This window comes from Acinonyx jubatus, chromosome B4 (assembly GCF_027475565.1).
Source record: "Acinonyx jubatus isolate Ajub_Pintada_27869175 chromosome B4, VMU_Ajub_asm_v1.0, whole genome shotgun sequence".
NCBI lineage: Eukaryota > Metazoa > Chordata > Mammalia > Carnivora > Felidae > Acinonyx > Acinonyx jubatus.
Window position 1 is genome coordinate 13,994,028 of NC_069387.1, and position 26,247 is coordinate 14,020,274.

The following is a 26,247-nucleotide window of genomic DNA, read 5'->3' on the forward strand; positions in this document are numbered from 1 at the left end:
ATTTATTGATGTGCCTACCTTCCACACGAGCATATGAACTTCTCTAGGGTGGGACGTTGCCTCAAAAAATATTTTTTTTTCTGTAGTCTTGACTCCTAGCCTGATGCATAGCATATTGTCGGCTGGTTAAATGAATAACAGCTCATAGTTGAGGAGCCCCATCTGTCATCCTTATTCTGTTTTGATACACACACATGTGGTCACCGGCTCTCTTGGCCTTGCCTCTGATTCACACATCATGAGGCCGAGGAGTGGCCTGATTTGCTGCCTCAACTGAGGCACCCCTCTGGAATGAACTGTTGCTTGAAATTACACGTTTTAAAAATTGAACACCTTCGTAGGGATTAGTTGACAGCTGAGAACAAGAAGGAGATCTGGGTTGGAGATGAAGGAGTTTGGGGAGGTGAGATGCCTGGGAGGACAGGAGGGTATGAACAAGGTGTCACAAGGGGGGGTTTCCAGTGTCATAATTAGACCTCACAACCTAGGCCATGCTGGCCTTTGTTCCACTTATAGCATCCTCTCGTGGACCATTTTTGACATGGGCTCTGTTTTGCTAACCCGTGAACACAATAATTAAGATACATTTTGGACGGAAAACGTTCTCATTCTTTTTCACCTGGAAACACACCCACGTGATAAGAAGAAACTGAAATAGCACAGAAGGATTAAAAAAACTTATTTCACGCACACCAAGCAACAATCTCTTCTCTTGTCTATTTTAGCTTCCTTAGTTTTTCTTTTTCCTCATTTAAAATACCCCCTTCCCCTGAAAGTCAAAATGATTACATTTCTAAAAGAATTGGTCTACAATCACCATCGCCTTAAAAACTTTACTGATCAGAGTTTTACAGAGGTCATATCTAAAATGTGGTTAAGCGGTCATTCGTGTGTCTCTGTATCCTTCTCATCCCTGGGGATACAGAGCCCATCAGCACTCTCGCCAAAAGCGGCACTGAGCAGCTGGTGTAGGATGTGTGCCAGAAATGAGTGCGGGAGGTGAATCAGACGTCTGATATTTGCACCAGTTAGTTGCAAAATGAGAGATAGATGGAAACTGTCAGAATGGCTTGTCTGAGTTTGCAACCTACTCCTTTTCACCTCTCGCTGGCAAATGATTTCAGGGGGAAACGAATCTAAGATTGGACGACATGACGATTCTGTTGTGTCTAGACATGGAAGCGAGGTGTAGGCTGCTATGAGTTTAGAAGAAAAGGGGAAAGTTATTGCTATATCTAAATAAGTCCCAGTTGTACAAGGTCCCTAGACACAAATATTTTCATGAAATGTTGACATTTCAGAGATGTAATATGAGGGAACTTTCATTTTTTATATTCATGTATTTTGGATTTGAATGAGTGTGATTGCTTGATATTCACCCCACTTGGAAGATACATGTTTTGAAAGGGCGTTGACAATTTCAGTATTTCTTAATATGGTCCCTCTTGTGTTATTTAGAAAAGCTTCGGAAATGGAGAAAGGGTTCCAATCCAGAAACATGTTGAAGCTTTGGGGGAAAATCCAGTGTTTCAAAGGCATGTGATGTAAAATAAATCAAAATAAAGCATTCTGAGACACAAACCAAGAGAACCCAATGCATAAGGGGACTTACTTGGCAACTAGAGGCTTCGTGGTACATTGGCCTAAACAGTTGTCATCTGAGATGATAGCGTTTAGCAGGCTGCTCTGCACAGAGAGGTACTCAGTAGATGTTGTTGGTGACAAAAGTTTATTATGGAGAAAAAAAGAGTTTTGTGAATGAAGAAAAATTATGAGGCAACATACCCAAATGTTGTCTTTAATGACTTCAGAACATTTTTTGACATATCAGTGATAGAATAAAATATTTTCCTGAAGTATGCAATAAGAATCTGAAGTGATGCTCAGAGAAAATAATTTGGTTAATTCTGGCCTAAAACATTTGAGACAGAAATAAAGCTTTATCTTAATTAACACTGTATTTACATAAAATGTGCCGTGATTCAGATCAACCTGGTAAAAGCATATGTTAGAGATGTGGTACTGAATATTTCAGATTCTGATTTGGTACTGAATATTTACTATGATTTCTGAATGCTCACATGTTGAATATTCTTTTTTTTTAATGCTTATTTTTGAGAGAGACAGAGAGAGAGAGAAAGAGAGAGAGAGAGAGAGTGAGTGAACGGGGGGGGGGGGGGCGGGGGAGCAGAGAGTGAGGGAAACACAGAATCCAAAGCAGGCTTCAGGCTCTGAGCTATCAGCACAGAGCCTGACGAGGGGCTCAAACCCATGAACCGTGAGATTATGACCTGAGCAGAAGTCAGACACTTAACCTACTGAGCCACCCAGGTGCCCCATCTGTTGAATCTTTTTTTTTTTTTTTTGAATTTTGTCCAAAATGCAAATGTTTAATTCTTTGTTAAAAGATGTAATAAGATAATATATAAACATATGTTGTTCTAGAATTTGGATACCAATTTACATTTCTAACAATATTACACAGCAAGAATTATTTAATACATTATTATTGATGTAGTTATTTTCATTCTTTTAAAAATTTTACTAATAGAATTTCTTGAATATTGCATCATAATGCTTTGTTTTTTCTTTAATTACTAGTAAGGTTGATAATATTTGAATACTGGCTATTGTTTCAAATATGATTTTTTCATAACTTTTATCTCTTTCTTTTTTTAATACTTTCCTTTTTCCTGTATGTATATATTTTTAATTTTATTTTTTATTTTTTAAAATTTACATCCAAATTAGTTAGCATATAGTGCAACAATGATTTCAGGAGGAGATTTCTTAGTGCCCCTTACCCATTTATCCCATCCCCCCCCCACAACCCCTCCTGTAACCCTTAGTTTGTTCTCCATATTTATGAGTCTCTTCTGTTTTGTCCCCGTCCCTGTTTTTATATGATTTTTATTTCCCTTCCCTTATGTTCATCTGTTTTGTCTCTTAAAGTCCTCATGTGAGTGAAGTCATAGGATATTTGTATTTCTCTGACTAATTTCACTTAGCATAATACCCTCCAGTTCCACCCACGTAGTTGCAAATGGCAAGATTTCATTCTTTTTGATTGCCAAGTAATACTCCATTGTATATAAATACCACATCTTCTTTATCCATTCATCCATCGATGGACATTTGGGCTCTCTCCATATTTTGGCCACTGTCAATAGTGCTGCTGTAAACATGGGGGTGCATGTGTCCCTTCGAAACAGCACACCTGTATCCCTTGGATAAATGCCTAGTAGTGCAATTGCTGGGTCGTAGGGTAGTTCTATTTTTAATTTTTTGAGGAACCTCCTTACTGTTTTCCAGACTGGCTGCACCAGCTTGCATTTCCAACCTGTCGAATATTCTTGAAGAAATACCTTTAAGTTGGATTCTTCCACTGGGATTCTATTCTTTTGTTCCAATATTTACATGAAGATAACTCCCTCTTGTTTTTCCATTTTGAGTGAGCAAAATTTGTTGTAGGAGAGTCCAGAATGAGAAAAACAATGATAATTTGAAAAACATACCTCCCTCCCTTTAGAACTTTGCACTAGAATTCCTTTTATGGACGAAGTCCAGCTGATCAACCTTTCTGGCCCTGTTTTGTCTCCTGCCATTCTGCTTGGGCTAAGGAATTGAGAAGACAGTGGACAGAGTGGGAGTTGAGGTGGGTGGCAGGGTGAAGCAGGAGACCCCTTCCTGCCCAGGGAAGTTGTCTTCTGTTCACCACAGGACCTGGAGCCCATGGAGGCCAGATCCCACTGAGGTTTGTTTTCACAGATAGCTGAAGAATTGTTTTCCCTTGGGGTTTGCACTCATTTATTTGTGTCCTCCCCAAAGCTCTTGACTCATTGTTAGACAAACTCCCAACAATGATCCAGACGGAATTCCAAATGACAGAGTTCATTGCGTCACATCATGGAGTGGGAATCACAGAGCTCACTTCTGTGAGGGAGGGAAGTCTGCCAAATGTTGGGCGTCGGTTCCACCGAGATATGCAGGGTATCACAGGGCCAGTGCTGCCAAAGTAGACATGCTGTCCTCCCCTGACACAGGAAGAAGTGTGCCCTGGGAAACCAGCACAGACTCATAGAGATGCAGGGTGAGGAGGAACATTACATAGGAGGAAGTAAAAAAAAAACAAAAAAAACAGAACCCCCCCAAACTTGTGTTTTTTTCTTTTTTCCACAGTAGAGCTTATAGATGTGGAAATAAAGGAAAAGAGGTGAGAAGGGGTGAGGTGAAAGGGGCTCCATGGTGAGGTGAGGCTGCAAAGCTGGTCAATATTAATTTTACTTGCCTTTCATTTACTTCAGTACTTAAAAACATTTTTTGAGTGGCCCCCTTTTGTTGCCAGACAGTGTTCTGGGAGCTAGGACTATAGTAGTGAAAGACCAGGTCTCCGCCATCATGGAATTTACATTTATGTTTGCACGCATGTTATTATTTATATAACATAATAATTTATATAGATACACACATGTCATTTATGTATGAATGTATTTATGCATATGTGTAAATATATGTTCTATGTTATGCATAATCTACAAATTTTATATGTTTTATATATATATGTAATATTCTAGTAAGAGAGAATGACAATAACCAAGTAACCAATGAAACAAATAAATAGATCATGTAAATGCTATTATGGAATTTACATTTATATATACACATATGTTAGGGCACCTGGGTGGCTCAGCCGGTTAAGCGTCTGACTTCATCTCAGGTCATGATTTCACGGTTCGTGGGTTCAAGCCCTGCATCGGGCTCTGTGCTGACAGCTCAGAGACTGGAGCCTGCTTCCGATTCTGTGTCTCTCTCTTTCTGTCCCTCTCCTGCTCATGCTCTGTTTCTCTCTCTATCTCTCAAAAAAATAAATAAATGTTAAAAAATTTATGTATATACATGTGATTTTTTTATATAACATAATAGTTTATATAGATAAATATATGTTATTTATGTATATATGTATTTATACATATGTATAAATATATATTATTTATATATAACCTACAAATTATGTAGATTAAACAAGTAACCAATTAAACAAATACATTCAGCTAGCAATAGGTGCTGTGAAATAAAGCAGAGCCAGGGAATAAAGAGTAAGTGTGTGTGTGTGTGTGTGTGTGTGTGTGTGTGTGTGTTAAATAGAATTTATTTTTTTTGAGAGAGAGAGAGAGAGCACGTGCACAAGTGGAGGAGGGGCAGAGAGAGAGAAAGAGACAGACAGACAGACAGAGAATCCCAAGCAGGCTCCACACTCAGCTCGGAAGCCCAACATGGGGCTTGATCTCATGACCTTGAGATCATGACCTGAGCCAAAATCAAGAGTCAGATTGAGCCACCCAGGTGCCCCATTATGTGTGTATTTTAGACAAGCAGCCAGGAAAGGCTTCTAGGAGGAAGTGATACTTGAACAGAAAACGTAGAATGAGGGGTGAACAATTCAGATGAGTAATTTATCGTAAAACTGGGGAGCGATTTTCCTTTCCTCCAGCTCAGGATGCTGGATATCCCTGGGGCTGGGACCACAGCCCCATTTATGGAATCACAGAGAGACCAGAAATTAGAGATCCTCTACTTCAGACACATTGGCGGTGGACGATGAATGGGAGAGCTATGGCTTGGCCAGGAAGGCTGGGTCCGAGACGGGGTGAAGGGAAAGCAATGCCTCCAGTTCCCATGGACTGTGGGTAGAAGAGGCACAGTTAGTTGGCTCTGGAAGTGTAGCCTTGACTCCCAGCACTGCTGCTCATCAGCTGGGTGACCGGGGCAAGTTATTCAACCTCTCTGTGCATTAGTTTCTTAATCTAGAGAATGGGGTTAATAGGGTCCCTCTGTCACAGTGCTGTTGTTGGGATTAGCTGAGGTCATATACATGCAGAGTCCTTAGGACAGTTCCTGGCATGTAATAAGTTCCATGGGAGTGTTGGCTGTCATGTACCTATCTCCCTCCTCAGGGACCCTCCATTTTCCCGCAAGCTTACTCAAAAGGTTGATTAAGGACCACCTACAATAAGGTCATTATTCCACCCTGTTGAAGCCAGTGCCCTCAGAGCCTAGTTCACCCTTGCAATCTTCCTTACTGACCTAAACACAAAAGAGCTGATTGTTTTTGCGTCACAGACAATATGGCGCCTTTCCTGGCTCCAGGAGGGGATTTCTCCCGTAGGGATGGGTGCAACTTTCTACCCAGAGGTGAGGGAAAAAGTTAACAAATTTAATCTTCCTTGGGAAATCTCAGTACCTGAAGCACCTGTGTCATCAATTCCGTATGCAGAAAACTCTTTTCAGTAGCTTGTAGGAAAATGCAGAAGAAATAAAGAACCCGGCGATTGTTCAAAAATGCCCATTTGGTCATGTCATTCTTCTGCTTAAGACATTTTAATACTTAATATCTAAATAGTAATATTTAATACTTAATATCCAGTGGCCCATTGCTGACTGGATAGAGTACAGACTCTGGTTTGAGGACTTTCATGTTCTTCCCCTACTTACCTTTCTGCCCTCACCTGTCCATACTCCACAGGCCTCCCCTGGTAATTCCAGCCTCATAGAGCTTCTTTCACTTTTTGCAGCCAGCCAAGCTCTGTCCGACCCCCATATTGCATATGTTTTAGCCAGAGCATTGCCCCCTGCCCCTGGCCCCTCCTGTCCTTCACCTGACCTCAGGTGATGCACTCGAGAAGGCTCTCTTCATTCATTCCTGGTTCTGGGAGGCCCTCCTGGGTCTTCCAGGTCTGCGTGAGGGGCTCTCTTACGTGCTGCCTTAGCAACTGCCACTTTCTCCATCCCTGACGGAGTCAATTACTCGGAGTATGTCATTGCATGCCCGTTATCCCCATGTTCCCTCTGCTGCGATCAGAGTGGTAACTCATGAGTTTCCCTCCCCAGGGCTTGTTCTCTGCTTTCTGGGAGTTCACAGTCTGTCTGATGGAAGGGCTGCACATCACATACAAAGCCAGCAGTCCAGCCAGTGCCTCCAGCAAGTAGACTTCTGGCAGATTGGCCCAAACGTAACTAGAGCACCAGGATGTGGCAGGGAGTGTTCGGAGGTCTGCCTGGTGTGGGGTGGGGGGTGGGGGGGAGGGCACAGGGGTCCAATCACGCAGGCCTTTGTCAATGAGATGAGAGGTCACTGTCATCGGGGCATGATAGGTGACAAGGAGGAGTTTTAAGCAAGGGGAATGGGCTGTCTTTCAAGTTCATCATGACAGAACAATCCCACTCATCTGATCTGCTGAGTCCGAGCCTCACCGGCTTCTTGCCTATAGGCTGTCTCGAGACCCCCGCCGATTTGTCACCTCCCAGCTCTGCGTGACCCTTTTCAGCTGCATGACCTGGTGCAAGTTGTTCAGTCCTCCTCCTCCGGCATCACTGTCGTCACGTGACTGATAGGAGTAATAACAGAACCTACTTACAGGGATTTGTGAGGATTTAAAGAGGTAATGTGAGTGCAGTGCCTACGACTGTGATTGGAGTGGAATGTAAGAGTAAATGACAAAGACCGTAGTCGGTGGTCATTCAGGCAGTACAAGTAACAGCAGCACAGAGGCCAGGGGGTGGCTCAGTCCGTTCAACGTCCAACTCTTGATTCTGGCCCAGGTCATGATCTCACGGTTTATGAGATCAAGTCCCGTATCGGGCTCTGTGCTGGCAGCATGGAACCTGCTTGGGGTTCTCCCTCTCTCTCTCTCTCTCTCTCTCTCTCTCTCTGCTCCTCCCCAGCTCACACTTGTGCACGCATGCTCTCTCTCAAAATACATAAATAAATGCTAAAAAACCCCAATAGCATAGAGGAGCTGCCCACAGGATCGGTACTCCAGCAGGTGCGAGAAGACCTTTTACTGCGCCCACCAGTGAAACGTGGGGAGAGGGGAAGCTTGTGGGAAAGAGTGAAAAAAGTATTCTCAGATCTCCCACCTCCCTTTGTGGACTGTGTAGTCAGATAGCATGCGCTATAAATTGGATTTTAGAGAGCATTTTATGTGTTTTCCTGTACCCCACTTGAGTGTGAGCATCGGAGCTAGGGCCACCCTTCTCGCCGTTTCTAGCTCTGCAGCACACTGAGGTATGCTGTTATCACCCCTGCTGTAATCTTTTCGATATGAGTGCAAGGAGTCCTCCACTGAAGCCTCTGGGAGATCTGGATTTCCCTGGGTGATCAAAGTGTAGACGCAAGGTGTGAAAAAGGGAGGTCACCTTGGGGTCAGTCCTCCCTTGGAAATGTGTTTCTGTATTTGAAATCAGCCTTATCTAAATAACTTTTAGAGAAGGCAATCATTCTTGTATATTAGGTCACACCCCCTCAAGACTCTACCTTCTGTCAAATCTCTCCCCAAATACTCCCTTACAAAGCCATTAATCTCTTATCTCTGCTGTTCAGATTTGAATCCTTTTTAAAAAAATGTTTTTAAATGTTTGTTTAGTTTTGAGAGAGAGAGAGAGAAAGTGCAGGAGTGCGTGAGCAGGGGGAGGGGCAGAGAGAGAAGGAGACACAGAATCGGAAGCAGGCTCCACACTCTCAACACAAAGCTGGACGTGGGGCTTGAACCCACGAACTGTGAGATCATGACCTGGGGTAAAGTCAGACCCTCAACCAACTGAGCCACCCAGGCACCCCTAGATTTGAATCCTTAAAAAAAAATTGTTTTTAATGTTTATTTTAGAGGGGTGGGGGGAGAGAGGGAGGGGCGGGGAAAGAGGGAAACAGAATCCAAACCAGGCTCCACCTCTGAGTGGTCGGCATAGAGCCCGACGGAGGGCTTGAACTCACGAACCGTGAGATCATGACCTGAGCCGAAGGTGGACGCTCAACCGACTGAGCCACCCAGGCACCCCTGGAATCCTTTTTTGAAAAGAGATTGGCATAGAGGAAAATTACTAAAACTACGTCAGCCTTCTTCCCCCTAGGAGGAAGAGAACAGCGCCTTAGCTTCTTGCCCACTTCAGCTCGATGTGGCTGCGTGGAGCCCCAACTCAACACCTTTCAAAACCTGCTGTACGTATGGACAGCAAATTCGGGGTCACTCGCAGATGCCAGAGTAGCAACGGCCTCCGCACTCAGCTCTCAGAAACAACTCTCCCTCCTTTCCAAATTCAGGAGCGACATTTCCCAGACTCTCGAGGTGAGCCATGCACAGGGCAGTAAATTCAGTAGAAACCAGGGCAGGGCATAGGCTGAAAGGTGGTACGTTGAGAAGAGTGAAAAGGAGGGCAGGCCTCACATGAGGGCTTCGCCGGCCTTCCCCCTGGTTTCAGCAGTGTTTGGGGGTACTGGTGTCAAAGTTTTAAAAAATAAAGGAGTTTAAACAAAAAAATCAAACCAGGAGTGTATATATTTTTGGAAGAAGTGCTAAATTCCATGTGGGTTTGGTATAGCATTCTGTTCCTATTACTTAAATTGATTTAATTTTGATATTGATTTTTTAAAACATTTTTAATATTTTATTTATCTTAGAGAGAGGCAGAGACAGAGACAGAGTGTGAGTGGGGGAGGGGCAGAGAGAGGGAGAGACACAGAATCTGAAGCAGGCTCCAGGATCTGAACTGTCAGCACAGAGTCCGACGTGGGGCTCGAACATGTGACCATGAGATCATGACCGGAACTGAAGTCCGACACTTAATCGACTGAGCCACCCAGGTGCCTCTTCAATATTGATTTTAAAGGTTGAAGGGTTTGTATGTTTGGATGACTCAGTGATTCAAGTCTTTATTGAGGATCCAGTGATTGCTCTGAAAACTGCACATGGGCCTCAGAGGGCTGTCCTAGCCAGAGCTGACTTTCCTGTTATAGCCCCTGGAGACACTTGATGCCTAAAAGACAGAGAAAATTAAGCTCCAGTTAAAGCGTTTGCAGAGAGAGCATTGAAAGTGCGGAGGCAACCTAGATGCGCAGCAATCAGACTATCCTGGAATAAGATGACTTCCGGTTTAATATCTGCTTGGTAAACGATGGAATGCACAGAAGCAATGAATTCTGGGACTTTTCTATATAGGACTTCACATGTTGTAGCAGCATTTGAACCAGTGACTCATGGTATCGTTAAAGAATTAATTTCCAGGGTGCCTGGGTGGCTGAGTCCCACTCTTGATTCTGGCTCAGGTTATGATTCCCCAGGTCGGGGGATCGAGCCTTGAGTTGGGCTCCAAGCTGAGCAGGGATCTGCTTAAGATTCTCTTCCTCCCCCCCATCCCCCTCTCTCAGGCCACCTGGATGGCTCAGTTGGTTAAGTGTCCAACTTCAGTTCAAATCATGATCTCACAGTTTGTGAGTTTAAACCCTGCGTTGGGCTCTTGTGCTGACAGCTTGAAGCCTGATGCCTGCTTCAGATTCTGTGTCTCCATCTCTCTCTGCCTCTCTCTCTCTCTCTTTCTCTCTCAAAAAACAAATATTAAAAAAAAAAAGATTCTCTCTCTCTCTCTCTGTCTCCTTCTTCCTCTACCCCCCCCCCCCCCCCCCGTCTCGAGCTCTGTCTCTCTCTTAAAAAAAAGGTGCTAACACACCTCAACTAAATAAATGCACCCCACGGTGCCAGAGACTACTAGTTATGTCCTAATACTGATTTTCCTCATCTTTCATACTGATGAATTACTGCCTGGGCTCAAGACCTTATACTATAGCTAGATGTGGCCGTGTGACAGTACAGGCTGGTGGTTTACTAATGGAAGTGAGGTGTGCCATTCCCCTCTTTATACCTCTTGGGTTTTCCCTTAAATGGAAGGGCATGATGTTCTCTTGCCCTTTTCTCTATAAGCTAAAGTGCAGACATGATAGAGCAACCAACTTGAACCATGAGATGCAAACCATTTGGAGGATTCAGAGCACAAGAAACAATGACTCAGACCCTTGATGATTGCGTGGCCTCCATCCGGGCCTTGACTGCCTTGCCTGACTATGTGAGAGAGAAATAACTTACTAGCTTTTAAAGCCATATTTGTTTTGGATTTCTTTGTTACAGCAGTCAAACCTGCGTCCCAACCCAAATATTTATGTCTTGGGTTCAGAACGGATGCATACCGGAGTTATTCTTCGGTTTCGAGATGTATCCTCTCTTGCTTTTATTTACAACACATATTCCATGCATTTTCCCATGGTTATTTCTACACAAATAGATTTTAATGTCATATTTTTTCAGTGTCCATTGATATCTGTAGGACCTAGGCAGCCAGTCACCAGTAGTAAGTGATATTTCTCTTCCTCTCTGATGAATTAGGTGCCCCTGTGGACTCATCTTCAGGTTTTGACAAGTCCTTGTAAACTAGACTGACTCTTGGCTTGAGTGGGCACAGCAAATGGTGCATCGCAGGCAAAGGAGGTGCTGTTTTGTGCTGGCCACTACTTTCTTTGGTCTAAAGGGAATTTCAGGGGGGGGGGGGATGTAGGTTGAGTCTTAAGCAAGATGCAAAAATCTCTTTCCAGGTTTCTCAAATTTTGATTTTATAGCTCAGTTTACCATAGTATAGGTAAGTAAGGAAAATAGTCCTCTACCAGAAGTGTGTTCCATTCAGAATTTCAGCTTTTTTTGGACCAGTAGAAAAATAGCTAAGATGTCTTGAGAATTCATGTGCCCGGGGTGATGCAGGGGTTTTACGTGCGTTAAGGTGTCAAGTCGTCTCAGCACAAGGTAGGTGGAACCACTCGCTTTTGTCTCCATTTTGTAGGTGAGGAAATTAACTCTTAGAAGGGCTTAGTGACTTGGCCAAGTACACACCTAGTTGTGGCAGTGTCAGGACTGAATCCTAGTCTGACTTCTAGACTCCAAATGCTTAACCCAACCACACTGCATGCTTAAAACCAGCGGGCTTTTCGTGGTTTTTCTAATAGCTTCTTTCTCTGGTTCAGCTGTTGTTACACGATTTGTACCTGGCACTTACAAGTTACTTGTTAATGTAAAGACATTTACAAGCGAGAAGCTGGGAAAAATTCCAACAGTACAACGATTTCACCAGTATTTTCAATATACTTCTCCTTTGGTTTGTTTCTGATGCGGGTGGGGGGGAGGGCGGGGGGGGGGAATGGGGACAATTGGTAGCAGTGAGAAATAGATACATATTTGTAAAGTTCAGTTAATATACAGTGTTATATTAGTTTCGGGTATATAATATAGTGATTCTAATAGCAATTAGCCTCTTAATATGGCCTGATGTCATAATATAACAATGCATTAATACTTTTTAAACAAATATATTTAAAAACTGTGTCTTTGACCTTTTAAAAAACAAAATTCAGCTGAATAAATTTGAAGATCTAATTGGCATTATTCGGAGATTCATGAACAGGACAGCTTCTTATCTAGCAAGTAGAAAGAGGCTACCAGATGCTGTACAAAATAGAAGGCTTTTATAAGCAGAAGGGAGCAGGGACAAGGAAGTCATAACAAACAAAAAAGGGATTATTTCAGGCAGTCACCTTCCTTTGGGTAAAGGGCTGGGGTCTGTCATTCAGACCATCTCACTGTAGTATTGATCAGAAAATTCCAGACTGATTGGTTTAAATATATTTTTTTTTAAATATTTTTTAACGTTTATTTATTTTTGAGAGACGGAGCACAAACAGGGGAGGGGCAGAGAGAGAGGGAGACACAGAATCCGAAGCAGGCTCCCGGCTCTGAGCTGTCAGCACAGAGCCTGACCCGGGGGGCTGGAACCCACGAACCGTGAGATCATGACCTGAGCTGAAGTCAGACCCTCAACCAACTGAGCTGCCCAGGCGCCCCGGACTGATTGGTTTAAAATTCCACTTCTGGGAGAAGCTGAAGCTGCAGTTAGGTTATGTGTTAAGTCTCGGTTTGCTGCCATGGAGCTTAGCACAGGTGACCGCAGTTTGGGCCAGCTTCTTTTTAAACCATTCCTGTGCTCCTATTGTTGAGAACACCTTTAGAACTCATTTAAAAACAGCACTCAACAACCGTGCTGACTGAGTGTTCTTCATGAGTCAAATACTGGCCTGTCACAGGTTCCACTAGTGGGACAGTGTTCCTCAGAAACAACTGGTAACTGGAGTGAGTGTATACGATGAAGAATTCTTTGTCCTGAAATGAAATACAGGTGTAAAGTAACGAGCCTCATTTTCTTTTTTTTTTTTTTAAATGTTTTTGCTTATTTTTGAGACAGAGAGAGACAGAGCATGAGCAGGGGAGGTGCAGAGAGACAGGGAGACACAGAATCCAAAGCAGACTCCAGGCTCTGAGCTGTCAGCACAAAGCCCGATGTGGGGCTCAAACTCACGGACTGTGAGATCATGACCCGAGCTGAAGTCAGACGTTCAACCGACTGAGCCACCCAGGTGCCCCTGAGCCTCATTTTCTTATGAGCAGGTGGCTCTGAGGGCCCCCAGCTCCAAAAATGTTTTAAGTAGGACAGCAACGCTGGAATGATTGTAGTTTTCTGATACCTGCTTTAAAGAACTCATTGCGACACAGTGGACCTCTGGGATGCTTATTTTTAAGAAGTCACAAAAATGCAAAAACAAGGGTCCATTGACGGTGTCACTGGAGCAATTGACAGCCTCCCCTCTGGCTTCTGCTTCCAGCAACCGAATGATTTACCTCCCTGTGCCCTAAGTGGTTGCTGAATAACCAGTGGATTCCTGCCCTTTCGGTACCTCTCTATTTTAGACTGAAGAGAAAGAAAACTCCCACATTCCTCATTGAAGGCTCTGTGAGTCCTAAAGAGTTCCTGGTCTTCCTGTTTAATTCTCCTGCGTTCTGGGAAATATGTGCGATGTAAAACTTAGTGATAAAGAGACGTGACAGACTTCTGAAGAGGTGACAGAAGCTCAGCCTCCAAAAGGCAGTCTGCAGGATTTTTGTGACCCTCATTCCACGTGGGTGACTACGGTGCTCTGCCCACGTTAACATCCAAGACCAACAAACGACAGCCGAAGAGAATGGTCTCCGATTAGAGTGACGTTCTCTGTCTGGAGCCATCTGCAGGCTGAAGTATGTTGATAAGCACGCCATAAATTGTAACCTTAACAACCCATCCTCCAGTTTTAGAGGGAAGCCAGTGTAGCCCACTGCATAGATAAGAGCTCATTCTCAAGTCCAGAGAGGAAAGGTTACGAACAGCTCTCTCTTTTCTCCCTGAGCTAGCTGCTGCACAAAGGAAACTGGCGAGGCAGTGACAGTGGCCACCAAAATTGTTTCCATTTTCTACAAATCACTCTCCCCGAGAGTGGAGACCCTTTCCAAGTCACATAACCGTGTCAAGTTTGGGTCATTAATCACTGTCCCCGGCACTGGAGTATCCTTTGGTTAATGGCGTTACTTCCTGAGCCAGGCTTCTCACTATCTATGGGCAGGATTTATGCCTCATTATTCTCTTGGCTAAAGAGTTCCTCAAATTTCCTGAGGCTTTCCTCTCCCCACAGGATGAGGAGGAAGAGGACAACTCCCATTCTGGGTCGTGCTTTGTTTTTCCCTTTGAATTGTGAGTGATCTATCCTTCTTCTCCTTCTTAGCTGTCACTATAACTGATGGGCCTCTAGATTTATTGGTTCAATTAGGGCTCTATCTACATGACAGCAACTGGTGGGTTTGCTCTAGTTCCCGACAAAAGTTGTGAATTGGGTAGTGAAAAGTATTGATCCATTTGCTGATCAGTTGAATGCAATCTGTCAGAGTAACCTCTGAACGGTGAGTAAATAATCCAGGGATCATGACAGTACAACAGTGTTATGGAAAGGAAACTTTTCAAAATATTGTCTTTTCCACCACATAGTGCTGTAGTTTGGCAATTCTGATCTTGTTTCTGCCAAGTCGATATAGCAAAATGTATATTATTTTCTGTTAACCAGCTATCAGGCTAAGTAAAATGTGAATTTTGAGAGTTCATTCCTAACAACTCCTTTTAATGAACACCTGGTCAACCAAGTTACTCAGATCTGATGTCATAGACTGCACAACCTCAGGGAACCATTTAGGTTATTTGACTGGAAAAGTAATTGATTTAAAACCAACACAAATGCCAAAGTAGTAGATGTAGGTAGCCTCTCTGTTTATCATTTCCTTGGCCTCCCTCATTAACTGAACCCCATTATGTTGAGGTATTTGGTGACGATGTGCTTCACGGGTCCTCCCCTGTCCCAGGAGTGAATGTTGACAAGGCACATCCACTGCTCTTGCCCACCCCTGGAGTGGGTATGGTCTTGTGACATAACTGGTCAATGAGTCACGAGAGGGAATCTGCTGGGACGATTTTGAGAAAGTTCTTCCACCCTAATAAAAATTGATAAGAATAACTGACCTTTTCTGCTTCTGGACAAGCTCTGTAAAAAGGTGGAAGCTGCTGAAGCCATCGGGGCATCATTGGTGGGGGGAGAAGGGTGAGTTGAAGGCCCCAACAAGCTGAGGATGGCAGAGCAGAGCAGAAGGTTAAAAGAAACTCCTGCACCGCCGTGCTGAGCTGTCCTGAAACCACCTTGCCCTTGGATTGTTTTGTTATATGGGATAAGAAACCCCTTCTTGTTCAATGCACCAATAGTTGGGTTCTCTGCCGCTTGCGACCGAAAAGCATTTTAACAGATCTCCGCACAGATGTAAGTGTAATAGTGTTGATGGAAGCCTGAAGACCTATGCTCTGAAACCTTGAGCAAAATCATTCCTGGCTCTGGTGTGAGTTGGAAACCTGTCAAAAATTTTTTTAAGTTCTGGATCAAATACTCAGGAATCGGGGGCAAGACTCTAATTCAGAGAGGAAATCAAGTCTAGAATTTCAGTGTGAAGGCAGAAATGATGTCGACTGTCAGGACTGAAAAGTGCACACTGTGCTCTTATGCCAGACGCAAAAGGCCGTGTAGGGTATGATTCCATTTACATGAAATGTCCAGAGTAAGCAAGTCCACAGAGACAGAAAGCAGATTAGTGTTTGCCAGGGTCTGAGGGATGAGGGGAAACGGGGAGTGAGTAATGGGAACGGGCTTTCTTTTTGAGGTAGTGAAAATATTCTGGAACTAGATAGTGGTGATGGTTGCCGAACACCGAACGTACCAAATGTCACTGAATTGTACACTTAAAATGGATAAATAGTGAATTTTATGTTATGTGTCTTTTCCCACAACAAAATAAAATTTTCAAAAACATGAAATAAGCCTAGTGCGGCAGTGACACTATAAGGAGAAACATTCCTGTTCTTGAAATAAATTCATCATAAAGTCTTTGAAAAATTTTTAACTTCATAATTGTTTTTCCCCATGTTTTATGATGAATGAAATGGTAGCTGTTTACAAACATGTTTTCAGTTAACAGATCATTTTTAATTAAAACTCTTTTTTTTTTTTACTGAAAGTAAATTTTTAAAAAAAGGACAAAAAATTTAACACCTGTTTTTGACTGTTGTCTAACTATTAGGTCCTAAGGGCTACCAGTCAGTTATGAAACATTTATTAGGTCCCTATATACACAAAGACTGGCCTAGGTTCTGAGATTAAGGTTCTGAGAAGAACCTTGTCTGAAAATAAAAATTTTGACTCTGTAGAATAAGCCTATATTCTGGACAAAGGCCATTCCTATGCAAACAGGAAAGGCTACTAGCTCATGATGGAACAGGGTAATGTACTTAGCTCTAACTGGAAGTAAATATGAAATTTTCAAGATCAAAAGAATATAGGGATCAGTGTCGCCATTGTTTATCTCATCTATTAGTGTAAAGATATATATCCAATTCCAACTGTGTATGTTTGTTCAGCATAGGAACAGCCTGAGATACTTAGCTGAGAATAAGCTATCTTTTCACATATGTGTAACAGCAACAGCAACATTACCAAATATCCCCGATATGCTGAGTACTGCAGCTGTTAATTAAAGAAAAGACCAAGATGTCATTATTTAGCTGACACAAAATACCTATGGAAGCAATCACTTATTTTCCAATGAGGGCTAATACTTTTATTTCCCAATGACATTTCTTTGGGAACACACTTGACAATTGACCAAAGTAAGTCAGTAAGAGACAGGAAGATGGTTCGGAGAAGGTGCTCTTCCAAATTGAGCTGGAAGCACGTGTTGCTTTTATTTCATGCCCTCAAATGTGTACTTGGTTTTAACAACAACTCTCTGCAGAGGGCATGTGTCATGACTTCCTAAATGTGGGTCAGTTTTGAATAGGCACGGATCATCTTTGTTCAGTTTTTTTTGGTATTGATTCGTCTCCAGTATTTCTCTTTCCCTTCTTCCCTCCCTTATTATCTCTTTCCCTCCTTCAAGATTCTCAAACTGAAGAAGGCCAGGGGGAAATAAATGCTTTGCCTTAGACATAGGCAGGGAGAACTATTCTCTTGCCACGATGCCTCTAACGGACATGGTCTCCCAGCTCCTAAAATTAAGGCGCATGTGATCTAGAAGAGATCTCTGGGTAAGGTCCTTTTACAGAAAGTGGAACTCCTACAAATAAGAAAAATTTTTCTAGTAGTGTAACCATGGGATTGGGAATCTCCGTGGCTTTGGGAAAGGCTATTTTGGAGTGGCTTCCTTGTTTCTTGTTTTGCTACAGAGGTATAACGAGGGGATCCTGTGTGATTGAATTTCTGAATTTTGTTTGTTTCTTCATAAAAAGGAAATAAATCTCTGAGGGGGAGAGTCACACCCACCGATTTAGTAATTTTCCAGCAGGCCGTGCTAGACTCTGATCATAAATCTCAATAGAAAATAGCTTCCTTCCCTCTGTTGGTGGCCAGACTCATTTACTCAGACCGTGAAGAGGTGGGAGACATCCCTAAATCCTCACTGCCCCCTTCTTCTGAATCACATGGTTTGGTAGATCAGGAGAGAGTACAGCTAGCTGACCAGTCTATGTTTTTTCTCTTGCGTAGGAGCAACCTCCCTTTGATCTCAACCCTTGACTTTATGGCAGCCAGCCATATCCTGGAAGGAAGGAGAAGGACAGATTTAGGACAAGTCGTATTTATCTTAGAGGAATCAGAAGGGACAGGGAGAACATTCAGACATGAGCAGGTATGCCATTGGAGCCAAAATCTGGAAAATGTGAGGAAAAAAAAGACACTCCTGAAAAATTTGAAAATCCCCAAGTGTCATTTTTCACAGGGACCAGAAACACTATCGGGAAGGATGCACAACCCAGGATGAGTTACTTTTATGAGATTTTTGAGACAGCTAGGGGAAGGGTGGACAGAAATCAAAGGATTGGCCTTTCTCGTTGGCGTGGTTTCCAGTCCCTGATTCTCTGCTTGTTATGATAACTGCACTGGGTTCGTGTTTTATTCTTTGCAATGCCAATACCAACACTGTGCATCAGTGATGCTCTTCAGACAAGGCTTTCTCCCAAACAGCTGCCTCATGTCTTGTTTTGGGAATATAACCTTATATAAACAGCAGAAAAACCTCCGTGGCCATCTCCTGGAGCGAAGGGTAGCCCTGTAACCTGCTGCTCATGAGGTAGAACTGAAGTCATCTGCAGGTGCACCAAGGGGCCCTGCTCCTGGCCTTCAGTGAGCCATCTGTTCATTAGTGAATGGGACCCTCTCTCTGGGGGACACAGATGGGTGGACCCTTTGCTTTTAGACCAGGTTAGGTCTGTTGGTTTGTTCTCTCTGTGATAGCAATCAAGCTACAAATACGTGATTCTAGTTCAGGATGTCTTTATTTGGAAAATACTTGTGAACACAGGAAAGTGTTGGGAAGGCTTTCTGCATCCCATCACTCACCTCTGATTTCAAAGGTAGAGACGTTTTGGGGAGCCTGGGTGGCTCAGTCGGTTGAGCGTCCGACTTCGGCCTTGGTTATGTTATCTCCGTTCCCGAGTTGGAGCCCTGCATTGAGCTCTGTGCTGACAGCTTGGAGTCTGGACCCTGTTTCAGATTCTGTGTCTCCCTCTCTCTCTCTCTGTGCACCTCCCCCACTTGTGCTCTGTCTCTCAAAAATAAATAAACATTAAACAAGTTTTAAATGTAGAGACCTTTCAAAAATCTTTGAAAATATATGTTGTTCCCTTCCTGATCAAATTTGGTTGGGTGATCTTTTGCTGTGTGCGGACAGGCTGACATTGCAAATACAGCTAAGTGAATTTTTCCGTGTGGTTCTCTGTCTTAAAGAAGATACCAGTCACTGAACACAGAGTAAGTTGCTTTGAGTTGGAATTGAAGGGATCCTTCAATTATAAAGTGAATGATTCCTGTAAGTAAAATTACTTCAAGAGTTCAGGAGGATTATTGACAAAATTATGTCATTTTATGAGTTTTAAATATTCCCTGTTGCTGAAATCATCCTAACATTGCATTTTAATTTGAATAACATATAGAAATATACCTCTATAAGTGTATCTTACATCTGATATTTAGTTTGATAAAATGAATAACATTTGGGTGAAGCATTTAGGTGTCCCTCTTCCTTAATCCTTGGTAACTATAAAGAGAAAGTATTGCAAACTGCACTCACTGCATTTTCACTTGTAGACAATCTCTCTGTTTTAAGTAAAAGTATTGGGATAGGAAGCCACAGTCTAAACTCACTGCACACAAGCGCTAGAGTTTGTAATGTTCCACACAAAACGATTGTTACCTTTATTTAAAAAAAATTTTTTTTTTTAACATTTATTTATTTTTGGGACAGAGAGAGACAGAGCATGAATGGGGGAGGGGCAGAGAGAGAGGGAGACACAGAATCTGAAACAGGCTCCAGGCTCTGAGCAGTCAGCCCAGAGCCTGACGCGGGGCTTGAACTCACGGACCGCGAGATCGTGACCTGGCTGAAGTCGGACGCTTAACCGACTGCGCCACCCAGGCGCCCCGATTGTTACCTTTAAAAATGTGTTGACGGTGGGGTTCAATTAAACAGCAAAAACTCACAATACTATTTGCTTTCTAGAGTATTAGTTGTACACATTTATTATAATAGCATGTACCTATGAAGGGCATTCAAAAAATTCTGAAAATAACTGAAAAAAAATAAATACCACCAGCAATCCCCACTTCCAGAGATAAGCACTACAAAATTTTGGTATACTCCCTTCAGTCTTTTTATTTATACATATATCATTACAGAACTTAGGCTCTGCTTTATATGTAACTGTTGTCATATTGTTTCCATAACCTTGTAGTGCTTTTAGATTTTTATTTAATTTTCAAGCAACCTTTTGGGAGTGATCTGTTGTCTGAAGTCCTACGGTAGAATACCTGTAATATTTGAGTAGGTTGCTCAGCATTCATTTCCTCCACTTTATTCCACATTATTTGAAGTTGAATTGTGTTTTCCCATCAGGCGTTCGCACATACGTGTCAACATTTCTTCTACCACCTCTACTCCTTTACTAATCTTCGGTTTCCTGTTTCTTGACCCTTTGAGAATCAGGAGGCTTATATAAACTGTTGTCCCATCCTCAGTAATCTCTAGTAAATCTAGTAAGTGTTTCAAAAGCTCTTTCATTACGCACTTTCTTCCACTCCTATGAATAACATGCTGTCTAGTTCTGGGCTTAGTCTGTTTAAATGCAGTGGAATATTTAGTGGCTGTATCTGTTATCAGAACTGTCACCTCTCTAGAGTGTCCCCCAGCTGGCAGAAATCATCTGTGTCTCCTTTCCTCTAAAAAGAGAGCAGAAAACGAAGCATTTGAGCAAGCTGTTCTATACAGTAAACATTTTTCATTATACATACATCTTCTGGAATTTTCTTTGAGGAAATTGCCTTTTTATGTGGGTTTATTTTACATGAAGTTAAAGTATCTGAATGAAAAAGAAAAATTCACTTGAACTCACAACAGTGAGATCATGACCTGAGCCGAAGTTGGACGCTTAACAGACTGAGCTACCCAGATACCCCAATATTTATTTATTTTAGAGAGAGCGAGAGAGAGCAAGTGGGGGTGGGGCTGAGAGTGAGGGAGACAGAGGATCCAAAGCAGGCTCTGCTCTGACAGCAGAGAACTGGATGCGGGGCTCAAACTCAGGAACTGCGAGATCATGACCTGAGCCGACGTTGGACGCTCAACTGACTGAGCCACCCAGGCGCCCCTTTTATTACTAAGTTTTAGTCATTCTTCACATGTTATAAATTTTACGCCCTTATCAGACACGTGATTTGCAAATATTTTGTCACATTCTGTGGGCTGTCTTTTCACTCTCTTAATAGTGTCCTTTGAGGCAAAAAAGGCTTAAAATTTTGATAAAGTCCAGTTTATCTACTGTTTTCTTTGGTTGCTTGTATGTTTGGTGTTATAGTTAAGAAGCCATTGCCTGGGGCGCCTGGGTGGCTTGGTCGGCTGAGCGTCGGACTTCGGCTCAGGTCATGATCTCATGGTCCGTGAGTTTGAGCCCCGCGTCGGGCCCTGTGCTGACAGCTCAGAGCCTGGAGCCTGTTTCAGATTCTGTGTCTCCCTCTCTCTGACCCTCCCCTGTTCATGCACTGTCTCTCTCTGTCTCAAAAATAAACGTTAAAAAAAAATTAAAAAAAAAAAAAAAAAGAAGCCATTGCCAGATGGCAAATGTTGCAGAACTAGATAGTGTTGCATAACATTATGAATGTACTAAATGCCACTGAATTGTACCCCTTCATATAGTTAAAATTATAAATTTTATGCTGTGTCTATTTTACCACAATAAAGAAGGAAGTGGTTGCCTTATCCATGGTCAGAAAGATTTACATCTGTTTTTGAGTTTTACATCTTTGATTCATTTTGAGTTAATTTTTGTGTTTGATGTGACATGGGAGTCCTACTTCATCCTTTTGCATGTGGGTATTCAACTGTCCTAGAGCCATTTATTGAAAATCTGACAGCATTTTGCCCGTAATGTTTACTACATCTATTATGTCTTTTATCACTTGGCCTTGTATCCAAGTTATTTGTGTATGTCTCTGTCTTCCCAATAGATTATGGACTTCTTCTCTCTGTATAAACCTCTCTTCTTCACTGCACACAGCTCTTTTTTGCACTCAGGATGCTGCATGCAATCAATGGCCAATGAGTTGTTGACCTAAATTGGCTCTTCAAACACACAAAGGTACCCTTGGTGAGCTTTTACTATGAAGACTTTTAGGGCCCTGTCTCTGTAAGAGCTGCTTTCCTTCTCAACAGCTGTCAATTAATGTTTGTACAATTAATGTTTCTACTATCTGTGTATTGAGACTTTAGGGAGTCAAGAATTAGTACTTCTCTCTTCCCTGATTTTAGAAGCAATTGGATAGACCCAGTAGTCAGGGAGGTGTATATAAAATAATTCTCCCTTTGTTGTTGGGAGAAGGTGGCCTGGGCCTGTAGTCAGATGGCATCACTAAGGCTTCACCTGGAATGAGGTGTGCTTTTTTACGGAGCTCTGGCACAGCTCCACAACGAGACCTCTCACACAGGGTAGACCGTTTCCCTTTATTGGAAAGCAGATCAGAACATAAGTCTCTAGACAGGACATGAAGGTGTTGGGGTGGGGTGCTTAGAGCCCGCTTCCAAATTCACTGTTCAGGTACTGCAACCAGGGAAGTGAGTGAAGAAAAAAAAGAGAGGGAATCCTCTGCTTATAGTCTTATAGTAGATGAACTCCCCTCAGTTAGGAAATGGGGACCAATGTCTGTCACACATAAGGATGCACCCTTTCCTGCAAAGAAGACTGAAAAAGGATGAGGCATGAGACCAGCAGTGTCTCTCTGATGGGAGTCCCTCCATATGGAAACATGTAGAGTGGAAGAGGAGAGTTCCATTTAGCAGGGACTCAGTTAGTGCTTCATACCAATTGAATATCTTGGGGTTATAATCCCGGGCTCAGCATCCAGTTACTGGAAAACCACCTACTGTTAGGGCTGGAAAGACATTTTGAGATTTACCATGAATCTTTCCTGAGCTACTTTTTTTTTTTTTTAATGTTTATTTATTTTGAGATTGGAAGAGAGAGAGAAAGCAAGCCGAGGGACAGCGAGAGAGAGAGAGATGGAGGGAGAGAATCCCAAGCAGGACCCATGCAGTCAGCCCAGAGCCTGACATGGGGCTCAAACTCACAAACTGTGAGATCATGACCTGAGCCGAAATCAAGAGTCAGACGCTCAACTGACTGAGCCACCCAGGCGCCCCGAGCTACTTTTTACTCATGGTAAATTGCATCATAAAGTTTGTGACTGACCTCAGGAGGGAAAACATTCCCTATATTTATTTAGCTAGGAATAATTTTCTTGATGATTTCTTAGCACGTATCTTTTTATGTCACTTTCTGTCTTAGCATTTAACATTCCTTAATTTTGTGAGGGATCCTAACATCAACTGAGTCATGGGAGATCAGATGATAGATTATGTCTGGAGTCTATGAGGCCACTCAATTTATATTTGTTTAGGTTAACGAAGTTTACATAATTCTGTGTTTTATGTAATTTCCTTAATCAAACAATAGTTATATGGAGATCCAGTGCCTTTCCTGTGATTTTATGATATTTTTCCCTAAATGCTACTTAACATAACCTTTAAACTTGAATTTTTTAAGAGAGACACTCACTGGAGTCATAGGGCATTGTTTCAATTGTGAAAAATGTATTATTCAAAATTAGGTCTATAAAATAATGAATTGATGTCTGAAGGTTGCATACAATGGCCTGGTCGAAATGCTGCCATCCCAGCTGCCTCCTGGTTGAGGGAAGACCTGTCTACAAAGATTCCAGGAATGCTCTGTGAGGGAAGGCCCAAGTCTCGTATTTGGCACCTCAAATGGAATGTGCACAGAATGACTGAATGGCTCATTTGCTCTAGGGAAGTTAGAGGGATCCTTGGCCCCGCAGGAAGGGAAGAGAGGAGGAAATGAGCAGAGAATCAAATTGTATAGAATCATAATTTTGTTTAAAAAGAAACCATTATTATATGCAAAAAATATTCCTGGATGATAGAGTAAGTATTTCTACTTTTTAAAATATTTTTCAGTTTTTTAGAGAAACTAGACAGGAAGAAATCGGGGCAGTTTGGAAACCTGTTTGCATGTACTTGAACACTCCTGCCATTGAGGAGCCAAGACATTGCCTGTCTACAGTTCAGGCACTTTCTACGTCTCGCTCTGTCCTTTTTACTTAGTCTCTGATGTTTGCTCTTCATTTTCTTTGTAGAATTAGCCAGACTCATCTTTCTAAAGCACACCTACTACTTTCTGGCTCAAAAACATTGACTGTCCCCCGGGTTTATGGACCCAGCGTGGGTGTCCCTTGTTAGTCTGACTCTCTGGGATCCCAGTCCTCCCACCTCAACAGCCAAGGTCATTTCATGTCAGCTCCATCCATCCTTGTCTCCAGCTTTTGCTCATGTTCTGCTTCAGACTGTGGGGGTCGTCCTCTCTCCCACTTCTTTTCCTGCTGAAGTCATAGGTATCTTTCAACTTCCGATGAGATTCCCCCCAGAGCAGTTTCTGACTCCTTCCAAAATCCCCTTTCCTTTTATTTTGAGCCCTATAACATTGTTTAAAAATATGTCATTTATGATGGTATCATATGCTAACTTGCACTTGATTTTGTGTACTTATTTTCACCTTCCTCTGAGAGGACCTACATGTGAGGGCTTTGAGGGGCCCTCTGTTTCCATGCTAGGAAGATTCTGGTAGAATGCCCAACAGAAGGCTATTCTTTAAATGCAAATTCTCCCTTTCTCTTTTGATACTTTTTGAAAATGCCAGTAACCTTGGAGAGCTTTTCTTCCTTTCTTTCATGACTTTTTAAAAATGATTTCCACAGAGTATGTTGTTTAATTTAAAAAATAATTTTAACTTAGAATTCAGTTTATTGTTAATAGATGTAACATATGCGTAGTTTGAAAGCTAGAATAGTGTTAAAAGGCTTGTAACAAAACAGCGGTCCTGTGCCTCTTCCTCTGTTTTTATTCCTCTCCAAATGACTTCACAGAAGCAAATACTTGCAAATTTTAGCTCTTTCATATGTTTTTTAACAAGAAGTCCTGTTGGACTCCAGTCCCTTTGACACAGTTGTATGTATGTTGTATGATTATATACAATCCTAAAACACTGTACCCTTAAGGAATGACTTAGAAAGATAAAAAGTCTGATATTAAAAATATTTTAAAAGTCTAAAATATTGAAAAATGTAATGAAAGTAGAAATAGTTATTCTTTTATCCAGCAATATATTTTTTTGCATGTAATTATTATTTCTTTTTAAACAGGATTATGGTTATTTACTATTTGAAGTTTATACAGTTTGGATTGTGCTGTCAAAAATTATTTTTAAAACCGTCTTTTTGCCAGCTGATCTTTGACAAAGCAGGAAAGATTAGCCAAATGAAAAAAGATAGTCTCTTTAACAAATGGTGCTGGGAGAACTGGGCAGCCACATGCAGAAGGATGAACTAGACCACTTTCTTACACCATTCACAAAAATAAACTCAAAATGGAAGAAGGACCTGAATGTGAGACAGGAAACCATCAAAACCCTAGAGGAGCAAGCAGGAAAAAACCTCTGTGACCTCAGCCACAGCAATTTCTTACTTGACACATCTCCAAAGGCAAAGGAGTTAAAAGCAAAAATGAACTATTGGGACCTCATGAAGATAAAAAGCTTCTGCACCGCAAAGGAAACAATCAACAAAACTAAAAGGCAACCAAGGGAATGGGAAAAGATATTTGCAAATGACATCGGACAAAGGACTAGTATCCAAAATCTGTAAAGAGCTCACCAAACTCCACACCCGAAAAACAAATAATCCAGTGAATAAATGGGCAGAAGACATGAATAGACACTTCTCTAAAGAAGACATCCAGATGGCCAACAGGCACATGAAAAGATGCTCAACGTCGCTCCTCATGAGGGAAACACAAATCAAAACCACACTCAGATACCACCTCACGCCAGTCAGAGTGGCCAAAATGAACAAATCAGGAGACTATAGATGCTGGCAAGGATGTGGAGAAACGGGAACCCTCTTGCACTGTTGGTGGGAATGCAAACTGGTGCAGCCGCTCTGGAAAACAGTGTGGAGGTTCCTCAAAAAATTAAAAATAGATCTACCCTATGACCCAGGAATAGCACTGCTAGGAATTTACCCAAGGGATACAGGAGTGCTGATGCATAGGAGCACTTGTACCCCAATGTTGATAGCAGCACTTTCAACAATGGCCAAATTATGGAAAGAGCCTAAATGTCCATCAACTGATGAATGGATAAAGAAGTTGTGGTTTATATATACAATGGAATACTACGTGGCAACGAGAAAGAATGAAATATGGCCTTTTGTAGCAATGTGGATGCAACTGGAAAGTGTTATGCTAAGTGAAATAAGTCATGCAGAGAAAGACAGATACCATATGTTTTCACTCTTACGTGGGTCCTGAG

General features: G+C 42.2%; 1 long non-coding RNA gene across 1 annotated transcript in view; it reads left to right on the forward strand.

Annotated features, from left to right (window-relative positions):
- The window catches only part of LOC128316287 (uncharacterized), a 163,145-nt gene that overhangs the window by 7,122 nt on the left and 129,776 nt on the right, over nt 1-26,247 (forward strand). The window lies entirely within an intron of this gene.